This window comes from Notamacropus eugenii, chromosome 3 (genome assembly GCF_028372415.1).
Source record: "Notamacropus eugenii isolate mMacEug1 chromosome 3, mMacEug1.pri_v2, whole genome shotgun sequence".
NCBI classification, from domain to species: Eukaryota; Metazoa; Chordata; class Mammalia; order Diprotodontia; family Macropodidae; genus Notamacropus; species Notamacropus eugenii.
Window position 1 is genome coordinate 13,333,057 of NC_092874.1, and position 17,300 is coordinate 13,350,356.

The 17,300-nt window shown below is 40.3% G+C and overlaps 1 long non-coding RNA gene across 1 annotated transcript in view; it reads left to right on the top strand.

The window, feature by feature from the left end:
- Nucleotides 1-528: 528 nt before the first annotated feature.
- Nucleotides 529-17,300, top strand: part of LOC140531068 (uncharacterized) — a 36,501-nt gene continuing 19,729 nt past the window's right edge. The window contains exon 1 of the long non-coding RNA XR_011976257.1: nucleotides 529-714. This is a non-coding gene — a long non-coding RNA (uncharacterized lncRNA). The remainder of the gene's footprint in view (nucleotides 715-17,300) is intronic.

Below are 17,300 nucleotides of genomic sequence, written 5' to 3' on the forward strand. Positions count from 1 at the left end.
AAACCCAGGACTTTTTAATTTAAAGTCTGTTCTCTATCTGCTATGACACACTGCCTTATTAAATGCATTGTTGGTGTTTACATACCTAGTAAGGGGCTAAGGCAGGATTTAATCAAAGGCCTCTCTTGAACTTAGTCATCAGATTTCATTATTGGTAAACAAATATCCAAAGGATTGCATGAAACACCTTAGAATAGTCTGACAAGCATAAGAGTTACTCCCCTTCCCCACATTGTTCTAGACATGACATTCTCTTTGTACGAGTTTATATGAGTCTCATATTTTTAAAAAAAGACTGTTACTCCTCTGTACCTAGGAAGGTGCTGACATTAGTGGGAATTTCTTTTTTAGTTAAAACTTCCACCAGAGAATCAATGAGTAGATTGGAACTATACTCTCTATGATTATAGGAGTCCTTTCTTTGGAATGCCTGTTTGCTTATATCTGTCATCATTTTACACACAAGTATTGGCCTTCTAGAACCCTCTGTGTCTCTAGGCACCAGGAAAGGGCAAGTGGAATGGGTTAAAGGGCCTGGCCTTGTTGTCTGTGTAGTAATAGCTGGTACTTCTGCAATGCTATTTTTTTACATTTAATTTTTATTTTATTTTTCCTCAATTACATGTTAACAACAATTTTTGACATTCATTTAAAAAAATTGTTTGACTTCCAAAGTCTCTCCCTCCTTCCTTTGCCTCTCCCCTCCTAGAGAAGGTAAGCAATCTGATATAATTATGCCCTGAAAGGCTTTATGAATTTCGAAGTGTTTTATCTGTGTGATGGGTGATAGAGTCCAGTCCTTGCAATGTTCATAGCTATTGCCTCCTTGGTTTTGGACACCTTATATCATTTTGGGGACCTGTTTCCAGCCATGTGTGACTGAGGGGCTCATACCAGGTGATGACAAAAAGTATTTTCTTTGGCTGCAGATTGAACTAATGACTTAGGAGTTTCTGAGCCAGAACTAAGTGATCTAAAAGGCTAGACTTGATACTGACTCAGGTGTTTTCATACTGTAATGGGCGTTTCCTGGAACCATGGCTGCGTCTAGGACTTTGTACCTCAAAGACAAATTCTTTTCCTCTATCATATTCTAATGGCAAAACAATCCATTTAGCCAAACCTATAACTAGCAAATCTGAAGGAAAGAAGACCCTGGTACATCATCTCACATGGGAGTAAAAAGAGGCAGCTGGATATATTGGCCTTCATGGGAGAATTCCCTGGGAGACATCCAGTTATAGCTGGGGTTGAAGTAGGGTAGAGTAGGGTGGATCATGGAAAAGCTCAGTTGGGCTATGCCAGCCTTGAGAGACATCATGGCATCCTATTCTTCCTATTTTAACTAATCGGTATTGGTAACAAGATGGTGGGCTCAATCATGCTGAAGACTGTAGAAGACGTTCAAGGGCTTCTGTTGCACACAGGAACAAAAGCTCAGTTATCTTCCCCTAGTTCTTTCATATGATTTTTTTAAATTAAATTTTGTTCTTTGTTTTGAACTTAATCATCAACAAACAATTCAATTTACAAAGAACAAGAAAGAAGCTTATCTAAGAAATACTAAACTTCAGTACATATTTGCTTTCTTTTCTTTATAACCTGTCCCCTCCTCTACGATCCAACCATGGTTACTGTTTCTCTATCATAATGTTCTTTTCCCCTTCTCAGCACTTTTGCAATTGCTGCTTTCCATATTTGAAAGCTTTTCTGCCTTTCCCTTGCTTGTAAGACCCCCAAATCTGCTTTTCTTCAAGACTCAGCTCAAACACTAACTTGTGCAAGAAGCTTTTTCTAGTTACTCCCAAGTACTAGCACCGTACCTTCTAAGATATATCTATCTATTCTCTCTGCATTTCATATATTTCTATGTATGTACATGGTGCTTTCCCCACCAGCATGAACACATGTTCCTTTAGGTTAGGAATTATTGTCACTATTTTTTTTTTTTTTTGTATCCCTAGCATTCAGCCCATGCCTGGTGCATAATTCTCAATAAATGTTTGTGGATGGTTTGATTCAAACACACAAATACTAAATTAAACAAAGGAATAAAGCAATTGCTTGGCTTGTTGGTATCCCCCTTTTGAACTTCACCAACATCAATCTGACAGAGTACGAAAACCACTCGGATCCTCATCAGCCTCTAACCTTCGGCTGTTCTTCCATGTCAAGTTTGGAATTGTTCATGACGTGCCATAATGAATCACTCCAATGGCCTTCCAAGAACCTCCACTTTAGACTGGATAGTCTGCACTAAGCAAACAACTTGGGTTATTGCCAGTCCTGCCCTTTGTTTGGTACTTCAGTTGGACTCTCATGCTATTGACCTGAACTAGTTCATCCACCTTTCCCAAACATTCCATTTATCCCACAGAATACCTTAGGTCCTAGTCACATTTCATTCAGGATTTAAAACTCCTTTGAACTCCACTAGGGAAGGGGAAAAAACATTAATAACGATTGAGGGGAAGAGTCTGAGGTTTGTAGTCAAAGCACTGCTGCTCAGTCCCATCTCAGCCACTTAACAAACTGGGTAACCTTGAACCAATCATCAAACGAGCATTTCTTATCCCCAGCCTCCTCCACTGTGAAGTAGAGGGTGGGGCTAGATGGGCTAGATGACCTCAAAGGCCCCTTTGAGCTTAAAATCTGATCCTATGAAGTTTGTGTCTCAGCCTAATGCCACCAGCACCTTCTTCGCTCAGTGAAAAGTCTTTGGGGGAAGAAAAATAATCAGAATTCAGAACTGTATTTTATTTGTAGTGTTTACGGTATTTATCTGGCATTATGCTACTTTGCAATGTATTGAATACCAAAAGTTAAAGGCAATGAATACATTTTGTAAATGATCCAAGGAGTTGGAGAAAATATTACTCTATTAACTTTCTGTATAATAGAGTGCCCAAATTTATATTGTTTTGCCCTTACTGTACATGCCATTTTTTTATTGTGTAAATATGACAGAGGTCTATCGATCTTTCCCCTTAAGTGCTTAATCAAACTCTATTAATACAGCTCACCATAAACTAGCTAACTGAAAGTCACGACTTGGAAATGTTTGCATCTATAGATCCAGCTTAAATGGAATACTTCATCATGAGGCCATTTTTTTTCTGGGCCCATCAGGAGCTCATCCTAGATAATGTGTGTGTGTGTGTGTGTGTGTGTGTGTGTGATTATTAACTCTCATGTTGGTTATGTCTAAGGCTGTGTAATGTCTGCTGATTTATTAGAAAGCACATTCCACAGTAAACTGATAATTGGATGCTGTTGAAAGAATGAGTTTCATTGATCTACTCAATGACCACAGATATTACTGGAGTAAACTTCTTAACAGTGTTGGGGCGTATTTGGGTCATGATCAATGTTCGGGATTCTTCCCTTGTAGTTTTTTGTTTTATTTAGCACTCTCAGCATTGATTTAAACCTGCAGCAAATTTAATATGCTTAATTTATCTTGACCAAGTTTCATTACTTTTCAGGAGATGCAAACTTTTCTTTGTTTATTATAGATTAAAAATCTTCTCTGACAACATTTAAGAATAATCTATTTGTACTTGTAGTATCCCTGCGCACTAGTGGTGCTTGCATTGGAAAATAAGTAAAATGAAAAATCAAAGTGCTGCCCTGGAATAATTCAATCGAGCTTATTTTCACTCACCGTCAGCGTATACTTCAGGGTATCACTTCATAAAGGACTTGGGGCTTTTCAGAGAATAAAGGGTAATGTAGAAAAGAAAGCCTAAAACTTTGGGGTTGTGAATGTTTGTGAGCAAGAAGAGTAAGGCAAGTGATATATTAAGAGATTCATTGGGAGCTGGTTTTAATCTCTGCCTGGGCTCCTCCCCCCAACCAAATATGTTTTTGTCACTGAATTTTCACTCTTAGTTGTATCACACTCCCTCCTTTGCTATGTTCTCTCCTCAGATACACATAGGTTCTTGGTATCACTGGCATAAGTGTATATTAAAATACATAGCTCTGAGTCCCCATTGATATAACTATTTTTTTTTTTTACCAAATCCAGACAAATAACACAAATACACAAGGTAAAAAGATATTTAATGGAAAAAAATAGCAGATGACGACAAACAATTGAATCAAGTGTTAGGTGCTCAGAGCTCCCATTTCCAATGCTCTGCCTCTTCATACTTCTCCCAAGATCACCTATCTCAACTCCCATGTGACACTGGGCTCAGCGTAGATTACAACCATGTCTGATGATCCTTTGCTTTTTACCCTGTCCCACCCAAATGGAAAGAGGAAGGGGGGACTCATGGAGCTTTTACTCATCAATCTCTGTCTCTGAATGTAGAGTCCACCTTCCAAAGGTGCCATCTGCCGCCATGAGGTGATTTGAGCAGCATCTCACATTTTGTATGGCTGATATTTTGCCAATTTTATTCCCAGATGTTACTGTGGGTATTCTGGTCACATAGACCTTAGGTTAAAAAGGCCAAGGTCTTCCACTGCATCTGGGGCCATCTCCAGTCATCCAAATCTATGTCTTGCCGCTGGACATGGTTGGCTCTGGAGGAGAAAGCGAGGCTAGTGACTTTTCCCAGCCCTCCCTCACTTAAATCCAATTCATTTGCAAGTCACTTTCCTGATGCTATGATCTTCTTTGAGAATGAAGGACAAGCAGAATCATAAGTAGTATACCTCTTTGGGGACCCAACTGGTTAGTTCCAATTGGGCAGAACAACTCTTTCCTTCCTTCCTTCCTTCTTTCCTTCCTTCCTTCCTTCCTTCCTTTCTTCCTTCCTTCCTTCCTTCCTTCCTTCCTTCCTTCCTTCCTTCCTTCCTTCCTTCCTTCCTTCCTTCCTTCCTTCCTTCTCCCTTCCTCCCTCTTTCCTCTCCTCTCCTCTCTTCTCCTCTCCCTGATGTTTTCCTTTCCGCTTTACTCTCCCTCTGTCCACATAAGACATCATACCTTTACCTGTGGGTGCTCTGCCCAAAGGAATGTAAATTTTGATCACTGAAACTTCACAAGATATTTTTGGATTTACCAGCTAGATTTCTTTCTTGAAGACCATGCCTTAAACCCAAATCTCTCTCTGGCCCTCATTGATTGCCAACAATAGGCTCCAGTCCAAGACTCATGTGGTCATTGTTTGGGTCCTGATGGCTAAGAGTGAACGTAAATCACAATTGTTTCTGTTTTGGCCATTAACCCTGAGGGTCTTCCCTTTCCAGATTAATTTTTTTTTTTTTTACTAAGGAAAAGAGGTCATTCTTTACCTCATTTCTTACCTAGTCTTAATCACTGAATGAGTGTTGCCTCAGTCAAGTTGAAACCTAAAAAAGACTTTAGTTTTTAAAGGTCACGGTCTCCCATTGCATTTGGAACCATCTCCAGTTGTGCTGATCTATATCTTGCCATGGGATCCAGATGGCTTCCAGAGGAGAAAGTGAGGTTGGTGACATTGCACAGCTGTTCCTCACTTAAATCCAATTCACTTGCAAGTCATGGCATCACCTTCCTGGTATCATGGTCCTCTTTGAGAATGAAGGACAAGCAGTAAGAGATTTCTAACTGCCCTGTCAAGTCCACATCCCAGGAAGAAGTTCATAAGGCTGAAAGTTTATACAACAGAAAGAGAGGGTAGGGTCGTGGAATTTGGAGGGTTAATGGATAAAGAATAAATGTGATTATGTTGGATAAAAGCTCCATGATTGACTTTGAAGAGAGGTTGGCATGAGGTTGGCATATTTCCTCAGCTTGCTTGGTCGGTTATATAGCTCACTTAGTGATCACTGGTCTATACAATAGGTATGTTTCATTCATTTCATTTTTTATACATAGATCACTAGGTCTGTATTTTCTTAACAATCATAAATCTCACTGAGAAGGCTGTAAACTTCTATGGAGCTGTAGACATCAACATCAGGAGAATGCATATGGTATGGGATAGAGCAATGACCTTCGAGTGAAGATCTGGGTTTAAGCCCTACTTCAGATGCTTGGAAAAGTTATTCAGGCTTTCTGGGACTCAGTTTCCCCTCCTTAAAATGACAGGATGGTATTCATTGACCTCCAAACTTCCTTCAAGTTCTAAATCAATATGAAGCACCTCTCCATCATCCAATCTGGACTGACACTATCACAATTGGAGTAGATAATGTTGGTAAGCATACACCCAAGATGCATTCTGAATCCAAGTGTATAGTGCAGCAGGAGGTCACTCAGCTCATTCTGCTGTGCTCATGGGAGTCTGGGCATGTTCCAGTATGCTCAGACCTTGATTATTGCTAACTTTCACAAATTTGATAGCATGGCAATTGTATTTAGCTAAATGATGTCTTTTGTTCTGGCGAGTTGGGGTGTAGATAGTGGTGTGTGTTGAGATTAACACCTAAATGAATAATTATATGGGCTTTAAAATTACAGGGTACGAATTGGAGTGAAAAAGCAAATAATATAAAATGATATGCAATACAGGAATTTGTTTATAGGGAATCCTAGAAGCACGTGTGAGGAGAGGCTGGTGATAGTTTAAAATTCAGCTGCTAACATTCTCCATCCCCTTTGTCTTTCCAGTCTTTCTACACTAATAGTCTCTGATCCAAAAACACTGGCTTTCTTTTGTGTTCTTGAACAGGACACTCAGTCTCCCTACCCTTAATGGCTGTTCTCTAGGTCTAGATTGCTTTCCCCACTCATCTCTGCCTCCTGGTCTTCCTGGCTTTCTGCACATCCCAGGTAGATCCTTTTCTAGAGGAAGCCTTTCCTGATTCCCCTTAATGCTAATGCCTGCCTTCTATTGACCTTCTAGTTCATCTTCTATGTACTTGTTTGCACAGCTGCTTACATATCATCTCCCCCATTTGAGTGTGAGCTCCTAAAGACCAGAGACTTTCTTTTGCTTTTCTTTGTTTCCCCAGAAGGTAACACAGTGTCTGGCATATAGCAGGTCTTTAGTAAATATTTACTTTGAGTGTCTGTTTTATCCCTGATTTAGAGATAAAGGGGACAATTAAGGGCGTCAGAGACCCCCTTTGTTTTATTTACTTTTGCCTGAACTCATTTTTGTTCTTTTTTCATTTGTTGTTCCACTCTTTACTAAGTAATGTGGGCAGTAGATAGAGTGCCAGGCCTGGAGTCAGGAAGACCCATCTTCCTGAGTTCAAATCTAGCCTCAGACACTTACTGACTGTGTGGCCCTGGGTAAGTCCCTGAACCCTGTTTGCCTCAATTTCCTCCTCTGTAAGGTATACTGGATAAGGAAAAGGCAAAGCACTCTGATATCCCTGCCAAGAAAACCCCCAATGACATCACAAAACTTCAGTCATGATTGAAATGACTGAACAACAACGCTTTACTAACTTCAAAAATGAGAATCGCCATATACACACAGCAGAAAATGGGGATTAGATGTGCAGTCGCAACTCTCTCTTCCCTACAGTACACGTATCGAGAAAGAATTCATAAATCCAACATTTACATCAAAGATGTAGTCCTTTTCTCTATATTTTTCTCTTCTCTTCTGTGCCTTTAAAAATATTACCACGACATTTCCGGTTTTTTTGCATCCTTGTCACTCGTTCCCCTCTCCTTCCCAAATCTCCAACTCCTAATTCAAAAAAGAGACAACTCCCCCCTTTCATGACTAAGCATAATGAAGCTCACCAAGGCCACCCTTGGCCAAGGCCACATCTGCCTATTTCAGCCTGCCACTCAAACCCCCCACTTCTGTGCCAGGCAATAACATACTTCATAATAGTCCTCTGGAATCATGATTGGTCATTACTTTGTCAAGAGTTCCTAAGTCTTTCAAAATTTTTTTCTTGACAATGTTATGGTTACTATATACATTTCCTGTATCTTCACTCTTCATTGATCCATGCAACCCTTCCAAGATTTCTCTGAATCCTTTTATTTTGTCATTTTCATTAAACTCCTCAGTTGATGGGTCCCCCCTTAGTTTCGGGTTCTTTCCTATGACAAAAAAAGGTGTTACAAATATTTTTTCCTTCTTTTCTTCTTTCTTTGATCTCTTGGAGGTGTAGGCCTATTAGTGGTAATGCTAGGTTATAGGGCATGCACAGATTGTCAGCTTTTCTGTAAAATAAAGGTAATAACAACCTCTGTCTCCAGAGCTGTTGTTTGAATGAAATATGCTAGTATTTATAAAGCACTTTGCAGACTTTGCTAAATGAATGTTAGTTATTATTTTGGGACCCAGATACAGATTGCTTTCCAGAATATCTGTACCAATTCACAAATCTCCCAGTATGGCATCAGTGTGCCTAGCCTTCCATATCCCCTCCAGCAATCGTTATTTTCCTTTTTTTCTTGTCATCTTTATCCATTTGATATAATACTCTTATTTCGTAGAATGAAAAACTGAGTCCCAGAGAAGTTAAGTAAATTTTAAGGTGACATAGTAAAGAACAGAGGAGGCTTGCACTTAAGGTCTCCTAACTCCAAAGCAAGCACAGAAAGATAGAGTTGTGGGCCTGGAGTCAGGAATACCTCAGATAGTTACTAACTATATGACTATAACTATATGACCCTGAAAGAGTCATTTAACCTGTCTCTGCCTCAGGTTCCTCAGCTGTGAGATGGGGATCATAATAGCACTTAACCTAAAAGATTATTGTGAGGATCAAACGAGGTCATATTTAAACCCTTGGCACAGTGTAGCATGTGGTAGGTGGCTTAGTAAATGTTAAAATCCTCCCCTGTCTCCATCTTGTACTGTCTGTTTCCCTTTTTCCCTCCTACGCCATCCCCTATACCCCCCACCATTAATGACAGACTGTGTGACAAAGTAAAATGTAACTAACTGGTGGGTGTCAAGATACAGACCTCTTGAATATACTTCTCTCTAAGTCCATCTAAGTAATTCAGATTAGTTGAGATAAGCACAACGCAAGTATGGGACTGCTTTTCTTCTGCTCTTGTCCAGTGCTCATCTTGTATGGAGATGAAGTATGATGTAGTGAAAAAGGGCACAAGCTGAGAAACCAAATTGGGTCCCAGTTCCAGCTCCAATGCTTGCTAGCTATGTGATCATAGGCTTTCCCACTCAGCCTTAGTTTCATTATTTATAAAATGAGAGAATGAATCTCCTACTACTTGCTTCACAAAGTCTACTTTGAGGAAAGAACTTCATGAATATTGAAGCATTCTAAGAATGTATGACTTACTTTGGGAAACCTATGGATAGGGACTTCTCCATGGGAATTGGGATGATCCAGCAATGTGGTCTTTACAAGGCAGTGATCCACATGAGAGAAATCCAGACAAGCATGACTATCTGGAAAATCTCTGGGAAAAAGGCAAAATGAGAGGCAAGAGAATAACCATGATAACCTTACGTAAATGAGCACTGAGATCAGAACTGAGATTCATTTGATGGCCAGTTAAGATTCTAGAAGGCAGATGGTAAAACATTCTTTCCTCTTCTCCATAGCATCGGTAGGCTGTGGATTTTGGGTGGTACATATGCTGTGAGACATGGTTGGCCTGTTTATTTGGCTTACCTGTTTTTCTTTGTTTCAAGGGGAGAAAAATGATTGGAAAATGAAAACTATTTTTCAAAAAGCATTGATAAAGCATTTAAAAAGAAGAGGGGCAAAATGAACATAAAGGAAATGCTCTTTTCTGTAAAGAATTTAGAAAGGGGAAGAAGGGGGAGAAGGTGGCTTTGCTCATGAGACAGAAAGACAGTCCAACCTAAGTCATAAAAGTTTAGTTTGTTCTGGAGGCCTGGACTACTCCTCCCTCTTCCCTTCTGGTTCTTAGAATATGAAGACTTCTTCAAAATTCAGCACAGACTTTCCTAATGCCTCTAAATTCTAGTGACTTCCCTCTGTTGATTTTTTCCAGTTTATCACGTTAATCCTATGTGTGTTGTTTGTACACAGCTCTTTTCTTGTTGTTTCCTCCATTAACTGTGAGTTCCTTGAGGGAAGGAACCATCTCTTTCTTTGCATGTGACAAGTACAGTGCCTGTCCATAGAAGGTGCTTAATAGAAGATTGGTGATTTGACATATGCAGGCTCCTGGAGCAGCCTTTTCTGGTAATTCAGTTCTTTTCATTTGCTCTCTCTTTCTCCTCCTTAAATCCTTATTCATTCACTTATTCATTCATTCATTCATTCATTCATTCATTCATTCATTCATTCATTTATTCATTTATTTATTTATTGTATAGCCCAGTAGAGTGTCAACTCTCTGAAGGCAAATTCTATAGCAGGGAGAAGGAGTTTATATTCCCAGCACCTATCATAAGGTCTTGAACACAGTTGGCACTCATAAAGACTTGCTTGTTTGAATGGGAGATTATCAGAATGCGTTGCTGTTTTGGTCCCTGGGAAGTTCCCGGATTGCCCTAGTCCTAGTGTTTATTACCCGGTTCCTGAAGTTGTCTAGTGCCCAGCCTCGATTCCATTAAGTGCCAGGCTGAGGGGTGATCAGTTAATTTCACAGCTGTTCTAAATAGTCATATCGCATATCAGTCAAGGTGATGTCCGCCTCCAAGTCCTTTGGAAAGCACCCAAGGACAGAGGCCAGAAAATACCGTCAAGCCCGACTGGGAAAACTACTAATGAAGTAGGTCAGGGAACTTTCCTTTGAAAAGGCCAAGAAAATAAGGAAATAATGGGGTTGGGTCTCTCTCTTTTCCTTTTCAGAATGCTTTTAGTATCAGGATCTATTCAGCCAAGGGGATTTAGGAATACGGTAACAATGAGTGCTTCTGTGTTTTGCATTCGGCATTTATTAAAGTGGGTACCTACCGAGCTTTTTTATGAGATTAGAATCACCAGGAATCAGAGGGGAGAATGAGAGGAGGTTATTGGGTTTGTAAAGATATTTCTATTCAGAAAATGGACAATTATCGAAGTTGTACTGGGAGGTAGTAAATGGTAAAATTTTTTGCCTAAGAAATTGAATGGAGATAAAAAATAGCAGAGAAATATTTAGTAGATGGGTTCTAGGAATACTGCAAAGAGCTTTCAGAGAGAATATGAAAAGGGGAATATTAAGAAACACATAGAAACCAAGGCATTGCTAAAGTGATGAGACTTGGAAATGACATTACATACTAATGTCAGATTAGTTTGTCATTTGATTACAGAGACTTAACAGGTTGGAGTAGCGCATTTGTTTGTTTTTAAATCACTGGTTCAGGAATTCCTATTTTGGGGTGGACATTATACTCTCTGTGTCAAATCTTGGCACACTCCAGGGAATCCTCAATAAAATTCCCAATCACTTAAAAGACATCCACCTAAATGATTACATAAGAAAAAGTGGACAGAGAATGTCATTTGTTTGGATTCTGATATGTAGATGGATAGGTAGGCAAGAGGATGGAATGCGATTGAAGATGGAAAATGTGGTAGGCTCTGAACTAAATAGAAAGAATAGAATGGCTCTTGGGAAACTGCCCAACCCTTCAAATGAATGATCCTAGGTTGCTCATTGGTTTAAAAGTCTTTCTTTTAGACACTATGTTCTTCCAGTGATGCCATGTGACTGCAGCTCATGGTACACTATGGTCTAAAGAAATTGCAATTGTCCTCTCAAAGGGTGGTGCAAAAGTATGTAGAGAAGGTAGGTAAGCTACAGAACACCGTGAGGTCTGGCTGGAGAGTTAGAAGTTACATGAAAGAAATCACCCAGATGAAGCCTGTGTGGAAGAGTAGGTGGTGGCCATATCATAAGAATGATGGATGCTGGATGGGCAGCCTGATGCAATTTGAGAGGTTGAGGGACCCTTCAAGGATGAAAGTACAGGAAAGGGTCATTTGGAATTAATTTGCAAACTCAAGCAATCTTTAAGTCAAATTGGCAAAAATTTATTGTAATGCTGATATAGTAGGCTGAGTTCCATAAGAAACTTTGCAATCTAATAGGAATGATGCTAAAGTTTATATAGCGAAAATAATGGATTATGAAAGAAAGACATAGAAGAACCAATGCTTACTCTTGCATGTAGTCAGTGTGTGCTAGCTCACAGCAATGTGAATTCAGAGATGAAAAAGAGCAGCCTTATCCAATTTCTTCATTTTACAGATGAGCAAACTGAGGCCTGAGGAGGCTAAGTAACTTGCTCAAAGTCACACAGGTAGTAAGTTGCAAAATAGATCTTCTACTCTAAAATAAAACACTCTTTCCCCTGCTCACACAACAGAATCATAAGAACAAGGTAGGTGGGCACCTATCACACTGTGGGTAATAAATGATTGTTGAACTGAATTGAATTGAACAGTCCTTTTTAACTCTCCTCCCTTTCTCAGACAAACTCTTTGAAAAAAGCTGTCTACAGTCACTGATTCCATTTCCTTTCCTCCTCCTTCCTCCTCACTTCTTTGCAATCTGACTATGGACTTTATTCCTCAACTGAATCTGTTCTATCCGAAGTTACCAATGATCTCTTAACTGCCAATATTGAGGGCCTTTTTTTAATCCTACTCCTCAACTGCTAAACTTGACAGTTAATCATCCTTTCTTCCTGCATTTTTTCCCCTGTTTTCAAGACACTACTTTCTTCTGGTTCTTCTCCTATCTATCTGATCCCTCTTACATCTTCTCTGCTGATTTATCATCCATTCTACTAACTAAGGACATTTCCTAATGCTGTGTCCTTGGTCTTTTCTCTTCCCATTCTCTCTTGTTGACCTTATAAACTCTCATGAGTTAAACTAGCTCCATGCTGAAGATTCTTAAATCTATTTATCTTGTCCTAGTTATTCTTCCCCTGAGCTCCAGTTCCATATCATAAACTGCTTATGGGACATGTGAAGTAAATTTTCCATAGGCATCTGAAACTCAACATGTTAAAAAAATCATCTTTGATTAATAAACCTTACTTTCTTCCCCATTTATCTATTGTCCTAGAGGGTACCACCATCTTTTCAGGAATCTGGGTTCACAACCTCAGTTTTATCCCTGACTCCTTACTTCCACTCATTTTACATATCCAATCAGTTGGCAGCTTTATCGTCTCCACATTTCCTTTATACATCTCTTCCTCTCTACTTGTGTAGTCATTAACCAGTTGAGGCTAGAATCATTTCTTGCCTGACCAACTAGAATAGTTTTCTAAGTGGTCTCCCTACCTCAGGTTTTTGCCCTCTCCAATCCATTCACTACAAGCTTCCAAAGGGATTTTCCTAAAGGGTAGGTCTGATCATGCTGTACAACCCCTACTCAATAAATTCACTATATATTCAGATATAATATTCACATATAAACTCTACTGTTTGCCATTTAAAATTCTTTCTAATCTGGTCCTAACTATCTCTCTAGTCTTTTTACACATTACTTTTCTCTTTGTATTCTACAGTTCATCCATACGGGCCTGTTTGCTGTTCCTTCACACATGATATTCTATCTCTCCACACTTTGCATGGCATTTTCTGATACTAAGAACACATTGCTTCCTCATGCCCACTTCTTGGAATTCCTAGCTTCCTTGAAGACTCAGCTCAAGCACTATCTGACAACTTCATGCAGCTCTGCCTTGCTTAAATCCAATTTACACACAAACCAAAAGACATCACCCATACCATTTCACTACTATGCCTCAAAGTCCTGTGGAGACAGGCAAGTGATGAAGCAGCAGGTGCAGATACACTGGGAGCTGTGGTCACAACCCTGCACACAGGTGGCCCAGGCTATAGGGTCGTTTCTCACTGGAAGCAGCAATGGAACTAGGCAGCTCCCTGGGTGTCTGAGCAGCCTTTTAAGGATCATACTGCCTGCCTCCTGGTGTGAGGAAGTGGGCTAGAAAAGGTGCCCTAAACATTGCCTGCTTATCCAACCCTGGCCTGATTACCATGGCAGGCAAGGAATCCCACTATGTGCTTGAAACACAAAAAAGTGTATGAAAACATCTGCAAAGATGATTCCACTCACCATTGGCACATGGAACATGTGCACACTAATAGACAACACAAAATCCAATAGACTTGAAAGAAGAACTGCTCTTTTTGCAAGAGAACTCAGCAGGTATCATATCCAAATAGAAACCCTGAATGAAACAAGGTTGGCAAATGAAGGCCAGCTTACTGAAGTTGGAGCTGGATACACCTTTTTCCGGAGTGGGCTCAGTGAAGGGGAGTTCTGTGAAGCTGGCCTGGGTTTTGCAACCAAAACTAATCTAATCAGCAAGCTGGTATGCCTGCCAAAAGGCATGAATGACAGGTTCATGACAATACGATTGCCACTCGCAGAAAAATGTCATGCCATCATCAGTGCCTGTGCTCCCACCATGACAAACTGATGAAGTCAAAGAAAAATTTTATGAAGACCTAGAGATGCTTATCATCAATGTGCCAAAAGAGGACAAGCTTATAATTCTGGGTGATTTTAATGCTAGAGTAGGCTCAGACTACCAGACTTGGCAGGGAGTCCCAGGGAGGAATAGAGTTGGAAATAGCAACTGCAATGGTCATTTACTGCTAAACACTTGTGCATCTCACAACCTTCTCATCACTAACACTGTCTTCTATTTACCTAAATGCAATAAAACTTCACAGATGCACCCTTACAGCAAACACTGGCATCTAATAGACTATGTGATTGTAAGGAGAAGAGACAGACAAGATGTGAGAGTGACAAAGGCAATGGGTGGTGCCGAGTGCTGGACTGATCATAGACTTATCCTTTCCAAGATAAATATTCTCATTCATCAAAAGTACCGCCCCCCAAGGCAAAATGACTACCAGAAGAATTAATGTTAACAAATTAGAGCTCTTCTCTGAGAGTGAACAGTTTGCTGTTCACTTGGAGGGAAAGTTGAGCCAACACACAGTTGGCAACAGTGGAGCAGAAAAGGAGTGGGCAGCTCTCAGAGATTTGGTGTATAGCACTGCATTTGCTCATCTGAGTCAGAACACTCACAAACACCAAGACTGCTTTGATGAAAATTATGGGGAAATTCAGAAGCTGTTAAATGAAAAACGAGAACTCCACAGGATTTACCAGCAAGATAGTTCATCATTCTCTTAGAAGGCAGCATTTAATTCCATCAAAAGCAAAATACAAGCAAAGCTTAGAGAGATGCAGGCTTCCTGGCTCAGTAAGAAGGCAGATGGAATTCAGTTTTATGCTGACAGTAACAATCCAAAGCACTTTTATGCTTCCCTTAAAGCTATTTATGGACCAAAAACCTAGAGTGCATCACAACTACTCACTGCTGATGGAGCCACATTGATCAGTGATGACATGATCTTAGAGAGATGGGCTGAACACTTCCATAGTGTTCTCAACAGACCATCATCAGTCAATGGTGAGGTCATTGACTGTTTACCTCACGTTGAAGTCAATCTCTCCTTAGCTGAACTTCCAACTGAAGAAGAAGTTTTGAGGGCCATTAGGCTCCTTTCATGTGGCAAAGCACTTGGTGTTGATTCTATTCCAGCTGAGATTTACAAAGTAGGGGGACCATTGATCATACAAAAGTTGGCTGAAATTTTCCAGGTTATATGGCAAGAAGAAGTTATCCCCCAGGGGTTCAGGGATGCCTCCATTGTCCATCTCTATAAGGGTAAAGGGAATAGATTGTCCCGGGACAATCACAGGGGGATCTCTCTCTTAGTCATTGTTGGCAAAATTCTTGCTAGAGTCCTCCTTTATCTTCACCTGGAAGATGGGCACATATCTGAGAGCCAGTGTGACTTCAGAAAGGGCTAAGGAACAGTTGATATGGTGTTTGCTGCCCAACAACTCCAAGAGAAGTGCCAGGAGCAGAACGGAGGTCTGTATACAATGTCTATAGATCTGACCAAGGCCTTTAACATTGTTAGTCGTGAGGACTTATGGAAAATTATGTCCAAATTTGGTTGCCTGGAGAAGTTCATCAATATTGTACATCAATTTCATGATGGCATGTTTGTCAGGGTTCTGGATAATGCACAAAGCTCTTGTGCCTTCCCAGTCACCAGTGGAGTGAAACAGTGCTGTGTACTTGCTCCCATGCTTTTTACCATGATGTTTTCAGCCACATTGAGAAATGCTTTCAATGAGGATGAACATGGCATCAAGGTCAACTACTGTACTGATGGTAAGTTCTTCAATTTGAAAAGGCTACAAGCCAAGACCAAAGTGGAGGGAATGTTGGTGCATGCTTTTCTATTTGCAGGTGATTGTATACTCAATGCAGCCTCTGAAACTGAGATGCAACAAAGTATGGATCAATTCTCTGCTGCCTGTGCCAGTTTTGGCCTACTAATTAAGACCAAAAAAAAACCACAGGTGCTCCATCAGCCACCACCACACCATCCATACGTAGAACCATTGGTTACAACAAATGGAGAAGTTTTGAATGCTGTGGATAAAATGACTTACCTTGGTAGTGTACTTTCCAGGGATGTACACATTGACAATGAGATTGATGTATGCATTGCCAGAGCTAACTTAGTGTTTGGGAGGCTTTGAAGAAAGGATTGGGAGAGAAGAGATATTAGACTGACTACCAAATTGAAGGTCTACAGAGCCATTGTGCTGACCTCATTGTTATATGCTTGTGAAATGTAGACAGTCTACCAGTTCCATGCCAGGAAACTGAGTCGTTTCCATTTGAACTGTCTTAGGAAGATTCTGAGGATCACCTGGCAGGATAAGGTACCAGACACTGAAGCCCTTGCTCAAGCTAAACTGCCAAGTATTCAAACTGTGCTTCAGAGAGTGCAACTCCAATGGGCTGGCCACATTGTTCTAATGTAAAATGTAGGCTTGCCAAAAAGACTATTTTATGGACAACTTTCATGGGGCAAGTGATCACATGGGGGCCAGAAGAAATGATACAAGGACACTCTCAAGGTCTCTCTCAAGAACTTTGGATTTGACTGTGCATCATGGGAGACACTGGCACAGGACCGCTCAGCATGGCGTGCCCATATTAGAAAAGGTGCTGTGCTCTTTGAGCAAAGCAGAATTGAGACAGCACAAAGTAAATGCAGGATGCACAAATTTGGATATCCACCCCAAATGTTCACACAGACTATCTGTGCCTAACCTGTGGTAGAGCATTCTGAGCTCGTATTGGTCTGATCAGCCACAGTTGGACACACTGAAATTTCACTTTACAATGGTGATGTCATTTTGGTCCTCTTTGAAGATGAACAACAACCATTTGTCATTTAAAATTCTTTCTAATCTGGTCCCATCTATCCCTCCAGTTTTTTTTGCACATTACTTTTCTCTATTTATTCTACAGTTCAGCCACACTGGCTTATTTGCTGTTCCTTCACACACAATATTCTACGTCTCCACACTTTGCATGGCATTTTCTGATACTAAGAACACATTGCTTCCATGCTCACTTCTTGGAATCCCT